Source organism: Myotis brandtii, unplaced genomic scaffold (genome assembly GCF_000412655.1).
Source record: "Myotis brandtii unplaced genomic scaffold, ASM41265v1 scaffold813, whole genome shotgun sequence".
Taxonomy (NCBI): Eukaryota; Metazoa; Chordata; class Mammalia; order Chiroptera; family Vespertilionidae; genus Myotis; species Myotis brandtii.
In genome coordinates this window covers 2,061,086-2,072,508 of record NW_005371287.1, presented here as the reverse complement: position 1 = coordinate 2,072,508, position 11,423 = coordinate 2,061,086, and the positions used below count along the sequence as shown (strand labels likewise).

Sequence of the window (11,423 nt, the reverse complement as noted above, 5' to 3'; positions counted from 1 at the left end):
CAGTGTTACCAAGTCCCAAAGCAGAGTTTTATAAAGAAGAATCTCTGCTCACGCAGGGGAGTTTGGGGGCATGTGGTGGGGGGTGTGGCTGGTTTGTCTCATGATGCGGATGCAAGGGGATGGGAGCTAATTGTGGATGGTTTTAATTGCTCTGTACCCTGCTCATGTTCCTACCATATTGACTCCTATTAATTACTCCAGTGCAATGGTAAAGTCAATGATGCTATATGAACACCACTTGTTGTGGAAAAGACTACATGGCTGCAGACGGGAGCAGCTTCATTGTGATAATCATTTGATAAGTTGCTGTGTCAGCCTCCAAGAGTAATTTGGCTTGGGGTGGCCAAAACATAGCCACCTCCCCATGGGAAAAGGTTGGGGGAAAGTATGAAGATCTAAAAAAAAAAAAAAGTACAGTGAAGTTGAAAACTCAGATGCTGCCTAGATTTGATCACCCAAGTCTCCACCCTCCCCACCCACACCCCACACCAAATCCACTTGATTCTCAAGGAGCACGGGCCTGGGAGGCAGGGACAGGCTGCCCTCTGACCCTAACACACACTCACGGCTACGTCTCCTCCCAGAACTCTCTGCTGAGCTCTAACTTGAGAAAGCCACGCATTCTCTCACAGACACTCCCTGGCCACACACTAGGGATGAGGCTCAGATGTCGTTCCCGACTCTTTCTCAGGTATCTCAACCTGGGGGTGCCACGTGCAGTGAGTACTTCGCACCCTCCTCCTGAGCTGCCTGAACCATCTGAGGACCCCCCATGTCCCTAGTGCCCAAGCCAGAAACCTACAAGTGACCTTAGGGACCCATCCTCTCCCTGCCTCCCTTACCCCACCCGCCTGCAGTCATTAAATTCTAGATATTTAAATTACAACACTCATTAACTTAAAAAACAAACATAAACTGGGGAAACTTTAAAATTGTAGGTAGAGTTTTCATGCATGATCTACGAATTCTTTTTTTAAATGAATAAGGAAAATAATCCCATAGAAATTGGGCCAGGAAATGAATAATTTGCCAAAAAAAAATACAAATGGCAAATGAACAGTTGTAATTTTTTTAATCCTCAAATATTAAGGAAAATCCAATTAATGTAACTAACCATTTTTTCTCTCAAAATGTACACTTTTTTTTCGAGTGATCATTCTCATTGTCCATGAGGGTTACAAGATAGGCATTTTGGTGCCCTGAAGGTAGCAAATATATAATGTATTTGACATTTTAGGGAAGCAATTTAACAATAAGTATCCTGAGTTTTTTAAATGTCCATTCCTTTTCATCCAGAAGTTTTCCTTTTAGAATCAATTCTTGGTAAATAATTAGAGATGACAAGCAAAGATATAAGCATAGGATGTTTCATTATCTCTTTATTTTAAGTAATAAAAGTAAAAACCTAAATATCCCAAAATAGGGGCACGATAAACACACTTTGATATATCTTCTTGATGGGCTATTATGTGCAGTCTCAAAAATGTTCATAAAAATGTGTTGATGATATGTGAAAATGCTCACACTGTAATAATGTTGAATGAAAAACAGACTAGAAACCCAACTACAGCAAGAGCCTAACTTTGTTTTTGTTTTTAAACTTGTCGTTGATTTGCAATATCAAAACAGGAAACAAAGACCTCCAGGGCGTCCCACTGACCTCTGAACATACCCTACAAGACCCTTTGCAATCCAGCCCTTGTCATCGTTCCAGAGTCCTCACCGCATGGCCTACCTCCCACCCTTGGTTTTCCGCTGCCCCCCAATTCTCGGCACTGCCCTACCATATGTTGCTGCTTGATACCTCCATGCTTTTGCACACCATGATTCCTGGGAGAGTCTGCTCCCCCACCCCAGCTCCCCCTCCCTCAGCAGACTGCCTTGTAAACATCTGCTCTGCTGTCCGGACTCAGCTCACATGCCTCCTGCTCTGTAAAACCTCCCACAGCTGGGTTGGCGTTCCACTTGGAGATCCCACGCACTGCACCCAGCAGACAATGAGCAGCCGCTGATGGATTTTGAGCAGGAGAGCAGCATGTTCTGTTCCCTATGAAGAGGCCTCTGGCAACCACGTCTTCAGCAGGAATGAGAAGCAGACAGGAAGCTCAGAGGCCACAGAGCACCCGGACTGGGGCTGGGGTGGGGCCTGGGGACCCCACTCACTCCAGGGTTTGCAGCCCACCCTGAGGCCTGGCCTCCCCATCTGGATTCCTGCTCCTCCTGCTGCCCCTACACTGTTCCCTCCGTGCTCAGCTCTCCCCAAAGAGTCTCCCATCACTGTGGGCCCTGACTGGGGACATGTCTGGGCCTGAGTTCAACCCCCACCCAGACACCCACTGGCCCTCTCCCTTCTCCCTTTTCTCCGAACACGGTGTGGGGGAGTAGCCTGAAGAATTCCTCCAGAGTGCTGACACTCAGCACAGGAACCCAGTCTCCCAAACCAGCCTACCGAGCTCCCCAGCATGGCAGCTCTGTGCTCTGTACCTTGTTCATGTTCCTACCATATTGTTTCCTATTAATTAATTAATTAATTAATCCAGTGCGATGGAAAAGTCAATGATGCTCGATTCTGACACCTGGAAGCCACCACACAGGGATCAGAGTTCCAGGCCCACAGTGTATCACTAACAGTCCATGACCGACAGGAACAGAGCACCCTGGATGTACCTCCAGGTGCTGTGCACCCCGCTGCGCCTGGCACTGGGCTGCCAGCCTGTGAGCCCCCAGGAAGCTCGGAGTTGGGTAAGAGTGACAACAGAGAGAGGAAAGTTCCAGGCTGGTGTGCAGTTGGCACTGTGGGCCCAGCGGTCTCCTACACCGCCTGCAAGTCTTTACAGAGGGTTTGTGAAAGAGGTCACTTCTTTGCAGAGTCCTTGAGAGAAGAGGACTTTGAGCAGGAGAAACAGAGTGTGTAACATCTAAAAACACCCAAGGAAGGACCCGGGATGCCTCAGTTCCTCTTCTTTGGAAATCTGGAGGTTTAGAACATGATTCCCAGTCAAGGAACTGGGGGGTCCCAGGCTCAGTTCCAACACTCGCCAACCCCCGGGCACCAGCCAACTTCCTTAACCCATCATTTAACACCTGGTCCATCATCCTCTTCCTTCGTGAAGACTTCCTCAGTCACACCTTTTTCAGAATCTACAAAAACCTACCACAGGTGCTAAACCGATTCCTTTCGGTCTTGGAACCCGGTCATATTAGAAAGGGCTCAGACAATGGCAGAGACTCAATCACTGTGTCTAGAACAGCTGGCTCCCCCAACAAGGGAGCAGAGCAAAGGCAGTAAGTATGCCTGTATCTCCTCGTATGTTCTTCAGGTCCAAGCACATGGCCGGTGTCCTGTGAAGCCCCGCCAATGTGTCTGTCTGTCTAATTTCATCTCCCACCAGAGTCGATCCTTCTAGAGCTTTGGTTCCATCAGGCAGTTTTCACATTTCAAAGGCCTCTGCAGGTCTGAGGAAGGTGCCATTGATCACAAGGATGGAGAACCTGACTCATAACCCGGCAGACAGGGAGCATTTGTCTGGAAAATTCCCTGGGAGATCCAAAAGCAGGTGTCTGCTGCGTTGTAAGCCCTCACAGAAGGCTGGCTCCCAGACGGTAGGAAGAATTGCCTACCCACAGCCTGGAAAGCCTACTCCAAGCAAGTTCCTACAGGAGCCCTTCCTGTCACCACCTCCCACCCACCTCACTTCCTCTCCCCCGCTCACAACCCTCCTCCCCGCTCCCTGCAGTCAGGAATGAGGAGATCAGCGCCTTCCAACCCCTATGTGCCAAGCAACCTGCTCAAACTCATTTGCTCTCTGAACATAATTCTGAGGAAGTACATTTCAATTAAGCTTTCCAGCAAACGTGTCCTTTGTTCTGTAGTAACTTCACTAAAAAGGAACTAAAGAAGCCATTGTCTTCACAAACTTTGGGACTAGGTAAGTGGACTTCTGGATTAGTCTGTGACACTGGACGTCCCCTATTCCACAGCCCTGCCCACCCCTTGAGGCCCTGCCTCGACTCTCCTGCTTCTGAACCAGTCCTCCAGGGAGTCTCCCCACTTGGAATGCTCAGAGGCTCCCCTTCAACTGAACCAACCCTCCCGCCCTCCCTCAGGACCCTGCCTTGATTAGCCCTCATGGATCCTTGGCCCTCCGAACTCTTCCAAGGCTCTATGCATACAGCCACGTGCCATGAAAGAACCCTGCTTGTCACCCACCATCTCTCTCTCTCCCAGTAGGTCATAAAACCATGAGGGCAAGGACCAGGCCAGATACCGCCTGGTCTTCATCCAAAGACCCCTTGCTTAGATCTCTGTGCAGACTAGAAATATCACTTGATACATTACCAATACATGAAATCTCCAGCTGCTGACAAAAAATGCATAGCTAACAGAGTGTTCTATAACTCATCTAGCTGTCTAGGAAAGGTCTTATCTCATTACTACCTAGAAAAATCAGAAAAGGAGGTAGGTGATTGCTGATTGCTTCCTCCTAAATTATTCTAAGATGTGTCTGACTGCCTGAAATATAAGTCAACAAGCCCTTATCTGCAATTCCAAAATCCCAAAAAACTCCTGTGAAAGGTAGATTTTGTTGTTGCGTTAAGCTCACTTTGGCAGCAAGCCCTGACTTGACCCAAAATTATTTGGCAGCAAAATTGGATCTAAACTGAATTTGATCTAAGCTAATGTGAGGCTTCTACTTTGTGGAGAGTTATCTATCTTGCTACAAAAAGACTCCTGTACTGCCCTGGATCCTGCTGGGAGTGTTATATGTTACACATATAGCATAGGTGCGATATGTCTTTTCTAAAATCCAAAAGCTTCTGAATTCTCAAATCATCAGGCCCCAGTGGTGTCAGACAGGGATTATGGAGCTTACACTCAATGTTTGGACATTTCCAGTAAAGAAACCATTTGTCTCTGAATTATATCTTTCGGATTCATGCATTATAATTTCTGGGGTCTGTGTAGTCAATTGTATTATCGACCCCAATTATCATCTTCTCTCTCCCCTGTGAGAGATTGTACATTCTTGCCATTGCCATGGGTGTCTTCAATGACTTCCTGGGGAAGAAGGATATGTACTGTCCCACTGACCAAATCAATGCGAGCAGACCAACCACCTACCATGTCAGAGCCGTGTTTTTAAAAGCTGTCGGTAGTCAGCCGTTGTTCTTTCCCCTCTGCCATGCCAATGGCACCCGAGAGAGAGTGCACCTTTTACCTTGATCCTGGAATTAAGGAGATACAATTATTTCACACCATGTGCCAAAATTAACTCAAAATGGGTAAATGACCTAAATATAAGAGCTGAATCATAAAACTCTTAGAAAAAAACATTGGGGTAATTCTTGATGGCCTTGGGTTTAGCAATGGACTGCTAAATATGACACCGAAACCATGAACAACAACAAAAATGTAGATAAATTGAACTTCATCAAACTTAAACACTTTCATACATTGAAAGCCATTATCCAGATAGCGAAAAGACAGCCTACAAAATAGGAGAAAATATTTGCAAATTATACATCTGCTAAACATTTAGTATTCAGAATATATAAAGAACTCTTACAACTAAAAACAAAGCGACAAACAACTTTTTTGTTTGGGCAAAGGAGTTGAATTGACATTTCTCCAAAGGAGATATACAAATGGCCAACGAGCACATGAAAAGATGCTCAAAATCATGAATTATTAGGGAAATGCAAATCAAAACCACAATGAAGTGTCACTTTACATTCCCTAGGACACCTATAATGTAAACAATGGAAAATAACAAGTGCTGGTGAAGATGTGGAGCAACTGGAACAATGTGCATTGCTGGTGGGGTGGCAAATTATTGCAGCCACTGTGAACAGGGATTATGGAGCTTACACTCAATAATGGTGGTTCCTCAAAAAGGTTTGACATAGAATTGCCTATAACCCAGCAATTTCACTCAGTATATTCCTGATACACACCCCAAATGGAGCAACTGGAACAATGTGCATTGCTGGTGGGGTGGTAAATTATTGCAGCCACTGTGAACAATAATTTGGTGGTTCCTCAAAAAGGTTTGACATAGAATTACTATAACCCAGCAATTTCACTCAGTATATTCCTAGATACACACCCCAACCCAAAAATTGGTACTCAAATACAAGTACCTGCACATTTTTAGCAGCACTAGTCACAACAGCCAAAAAATGGAAATGATCCAAATGTTCATCAACGAATAAATGGATAAATAAATTGTGCTAGATACATGCAATGGAATAATAGTCAGCCCTTAAAAGAAATGCAGTACTGATACATGCTCTAATGTGAATGAATCTCAAAAACATTATGCTACATGAAAGAAGCAAGATATAAAAGGTCACCTATTATATGATTTCATTTATGTGAAATATTCAGAATAGGTTCATCCAAAAAGGCAGATCATAGTATTTCTTTCATATCGATATTTCTCTCTGTCTTTCCCTCTCTCTTCCATTCTCTCTAAAAATAAATGGAAAAATATCCTCGGGTGAGGATTAAAAAAATAATAATCATAATTTTGTAAAAAGGCAGATCACAGATCTGTGGTTGCTAAGAGGGGGATGAGAGGGGAATAGGAGCTTAATGGTTATAGGATTTCCTTCTGGGGTGATGAAAAAGTTTTGGAACTAGATAGAGGTGGTGATTGCACATTGTGAATGTACTAAATGCCACTAAATTGTTTACTTTAAAATAGTTAAAACACTATGTTATATAAATGTCACCTCAATTTTAAAAAGGAGAGGGAGAGAAAGGCACAGTGGTCAGTGCTGGTGTCCTGTGATCCTCCAGCTTGAAGCCTCCTATCTGGTGACCCAGATGGCTACTGGTGTGGAGAGATATGGATCTCCTCAGGTCTTGGGGAAGGACTGAAAGTGGGCAGAACCACCGACCATTCCCTGCAGGGCCTACTTCATTTCACCCAGGCCATGTGATATGATCATTTGCTTTGTGGGTCAAGATGTGGGAAGGTTGGAAGACACTGTTTCATATGCCCCCTCCTTTCACTGGGGTCTGCACTGGTGGTCAGGTACTGAGAAGGTTCTGGGCCAAATGCTCACAGCGGGGCTCTGTCATCTGTTGTGGTCAGCAGGTGCCTGGAAACCTAGGCCATACAGCAGTGACCTTGGGAGCCATAGAGGGCCCTCTGATGGCCTTGGTGCTGGAGAATCTGCCAGGGGAGCTTAGTCCAGGCCCAGAGACCCAAGAATTGGGTGGGAGAATTACCCTTTTTTTTACAGTCACGATGGGAGTTTTTAATGCTTAAAACTTTGTGTTACTATGCAAGATGCAGCAAAGAACTGGTTATTGGAGTTTTTGTCTTTCTGGGGGAAAGACATTAAATATTTAAGAGGGTTAGCCAATTTCAAAGAGAATTTGGAGACCTTAGATCAACTATCCTGCAAGTCAGACTCCAGAACAAACTATCAGAAGCAGCCACTGTGAGAACTATGAACAATGAGCTGAAAAGCCACAATCCTCTACTCGGTCTTAAAATAGATTCTTATAGAAAAGCATGAAAGGAAGAGAAATCTAAACGCTACAGCAAGTGCTGTTGATGGCTGACAGAAACACGTCTAGTCCCTAGAAAACACAACTAAGCAAATCCAACAGCAAGTGGCTGCAAAGGAAACATCCTCAAATCCCCGTCAGAAGAACGTAGAGTCGCTCCAGGAGCACTAACAGAGGGTTGGAGAAAAATGTCAATCAAAATAGAAGCATAAACCTGCTTTTACAAGAATATCAAAAATGGAGTGGAGCCCTGGCCGGTTTGGCTCAGTAGGTAGAACATCGGCCTGAGGACCAAAGAGTCCTGGGTTTGATTCTGGTCAAGCACACATACCTCAGTTGCAGGCTCCTCCCCAACCCAGGCCCTGGTCAGGGCATGGGCAGGAGGCAACCAATTGATGCATTTCTCTCACATCAATGTTCCTCTCTGTTTTTCCCTCTCTCTTCCATTCTCCCTAAAAATCAATGGGAAAATATCCTTGGGTGAGGATTCACGGCCCCCCCCCCAAAAAAATTTTTTTTAAATGGAGTAGACAAACTTATTAAAAAGAAACAAAATGTCAGGAATCTCCCTAAAAATCAATGGGAAAATATCCTTGGGTGAGTATTCACACCCCCCCCAAAATTTTTTTTAAATGGAGTAGACAAACTTATTAACAAGAAACAAAATGTCAGGAGATCCTAAACTGCCTGTGGAACAAGTTCTCACCGTAAAGAGAAGCAGCGTCTAAGTCAGCACCTGCTAACAGAGGAGCGATTGGGCTGCTGCTGGTGGGGAAGCCGGCCTGGAGCCTGAGGACTTGGAATTGGCCGCATCAAAGGCATCTGGTTGCGATGTCTCACAAAATGAATCAGAGGCGGTGTGAAGCAGCTGTTAGGTGGCAGAGTGAAACACTTATTTAAAAACTGTCTAAAAGAAGAAAGTGAATTAGCATGGAATTAACCAAAGAAGCCAAAATAATCAATACATTCAAAGCTGTGCTGCAGCCAGACAACAGCCCCATTAGCGAGCGTCACCAGAAGCTCCAGCAAAAACATCAAGTCCTTCCTGGCCGGCGACACAAAAAAGAACCGTCTACCACCCCATCCAGTTTACAGACAATTTATCCCATAAAGAGAGAGGACACCCTCCTCAAGAGTCCCCTCCACCAGGGGTCCTCCCTGGCCAGTACCGCTCTCCCTGGCAACAAGGGCCCTCTCCACACCACCTCGCTCTTCTGTCCACTAACCTGCAGACAGAAGGAGTCACCTTTGGGCTGACCCACCTTCCCTGGAGTCTACTTGAAGATCCGGAATAGCAGCAAGATATTTTTGTCTCCCCTACAAAATCATCTTTGATGTTGTCTCTTTTAGTGTGATTCTATTAAGGGATGATACCATGGCTCGATGGAAATGTGATGGGCTATGCTTGTTATCATAATGTGTTACAATTGTAGAGTGCCGCATATGAATCTTATAAGTTAACTGCTGCCATTTTACTCAATTTGTAGGTAGTATATTTAGAATATTTTGCTGTTGGTAACTAAAATAAGCCAGAAGTACGGTAAAGTGGTTTTGCTATTTAACATGTCTTCCCCATAACATGAAATGTAACAGAAGTTTTACATAAGAAGTTTCACTGTTTGAAACTCAGGTTTATTTCTCTATAACAAGGGCTCAATATGCCTTAGTTATAAGAGTAATATTATTTACCATTATGAATTTTGGTTAGTCAAAAGAGCTTTCTTAGAAAGGACACATGCAGCAAAGCAGAGCTCTGGTATACCTGCCGCCAAAGGGAAGCTGGAGTGGGAGGTAAGTCTGGGCTGGCAGGAGGCACCAGCGTTTGTCTCCACTGCCTGACCGAGGGGAAAGCCACAAATCCAGCATGTTCCATATCAAAGGGGAAGAAATTTTCACAACTAACATGCTGAAACAACATTGTAAGGGGGAGGTGGGCACGGGTGAAGCAGGGGAGAAGCTCAGATATTCAGCTTCCTCTTGCTCTGGCCACTGGAGAGCCACTCAAATACTGGTTTCCTGGAGTAAGCCCTCTTCAGGAGGTGTGGTCGGAACTGAGAGCAGTCAGACTTGTCCAGCTAATCTTCCTCCTGCATATCGCCTGTTCTCCCACTTCCCTCTCCACTCTGTGGCCAAGGAAGCTTTAAAAATAATTAACATGCATTTGAGCCCTTACCACATGCCAGACATTATTCTAAGATCCTTCCTTACATCCTCTCTAAATCCTTATAACAGTCCATGAAGACTCCTACTAGTCCATGAACACTCCTACTAGTCCATGAAGACTCCTACTAGTCCATGAACAATCCTACTAGTCCATGAAGGCTCCTACTAGTCCATAAAGATTCCTACTAGTAACCCCTAACAATCCATGAAGACTCCTACTAGTCCATGAACATGCTTACTAGTCCATGAAGACTCCTATAGTAGCCCCATTTTACAGATAAAAAGTCCAAGGCACAGGAGCCTCTGTGCCTAGGAAGCAGTGGCACCAGGTTAAGCCTCCACCATCCATACACTTAAGCTGTTAGCACCCCTGCCTGTTCCACACACTCCTCTTGTTTACAGGGAGCTCCTCACGGAGCATCAGGGACACCAGCCCCTTTTAATCTCAGAATCCGAGGATGTCAAGCCCCAGAACAGGTCAATGGTTCCCTCGAGGGTCCATGGCTAGAAGGGAGTGTGGGGGTGTCAGTTCCGGGTGTGCTTCTGCTAAAGTTCACTGCCCTGCCACTGGTCACATGGCTTCCTGTGTAGGGATGATAGGGACCTTGGGTTCATGTGCTGCTGTGAGAAGGCCCCTTCCCCCCCTTTGTGGAGGAGGGACCCTCAAAGTGAGGCACTACACTTCATGCCTCAGTGCTCCCATTACAAGAAGTGGGGATTCTGAAGTGATAGAAACATCCTTTCTGCACCCAAAGATGCCACATCCCCTTTCCACTCTGACCTTACATTGTGAGAGGCATGCCAACTCTAATAATAGAGAGAGAGAGAGAGAGAGAGAGAAATTTGAAAAGACAAATTAACACTAGATATAAATGACTATTACTACAGTACATATGAGGTACCAAATGATTGGCTAATGGCTTAGAATTATAAAAGGAATAAAGATTTACCAAGTTCATTATCCAGGTATCTGATACATTTCTGATTTCAATACCTGCCATGTGCTTGTTTTTAAGATATTAGGAGGTTTTAAAAGCATTCTCTATGGAATGTAAATGAAAATAATTTGAATTCTCATTGAATTGAGTTGCATCTAAGGGCTCAGGCTCTCTAACTGCTTATTACTATATATTTTTTGAATGATTGATTTTTCACAAGGAAAAATACTAAGTATAATATCTCCATTTTGTAAAATGCACTTACAGTTTTGAACCTAATTTTGCAATTACCATCTTACTTGGTTTTTCTCAGAGAAGGAGGCAGGCTTGAGCGCTAATCGCCCACACAGGTATTTACAAAACGCCCACCATGTGCCACCCACTTTGGAGACACAGGGGGAGGCATTTCTCAATGCCTAGCGGCCTTAGCCAAGCAGCAGAGCATTCTGGGTAAACTGAAACTCTTACCCAGCCATCAGCAAGTTGCTTCCAGAATCCAGCCCAGATCTCCTGACTTTCGGTCTAAAGCTACGTCACCACCACCTCCCTCTGAACACGTTTCACAAATGAGCAGTGAATATACAGGGTGGCCACTCTGAGATAGGTTAGGAGAGCCTACGTTTAAAATGCAAATCATCACCTGGCCGGCATAGCTCAGTAGTTGAGCAATGACCTCTGGACCAAGTCAGGGCACATGCCCGGGTTGTGGGCTCGATCCCCAGTGTGGGGCGTGCAGGAGGCAGTGGATCAATGATTCTCTCTCATCATTGATGTTTCTCTTTCTCCCTTCCTCTCTGATA

The 11,423-nt window shown here is 45.1% G+C and overlaps 1 long non-coding RNA gene across 1 annotated transcript in view; it reads right to left on the bottom strand.

The window, feature by feature from the left end:
- Positions 1-5,177: 5,177 nt before the first annotated feature.
- The window catches only part of LOC106724386, a 7,344-nt gene continuing 1,098 nt past the window's right edge, over positions 5,178-11,423 (bottom strand). The window contains exons 2-3 of the long non-coding RNA XR_001360160.1: positions 8,229-8,390; positions 5,178-5,226 (exon numbers count right to left, since the gene is read on the bottom strand). This is a non-coding gene — a long non-coding RNA (uncharacterized LOC106724386). The remainder of the gene's footprint in view (positions 5,227-8,228; positions 8,391-11,423) is intronic.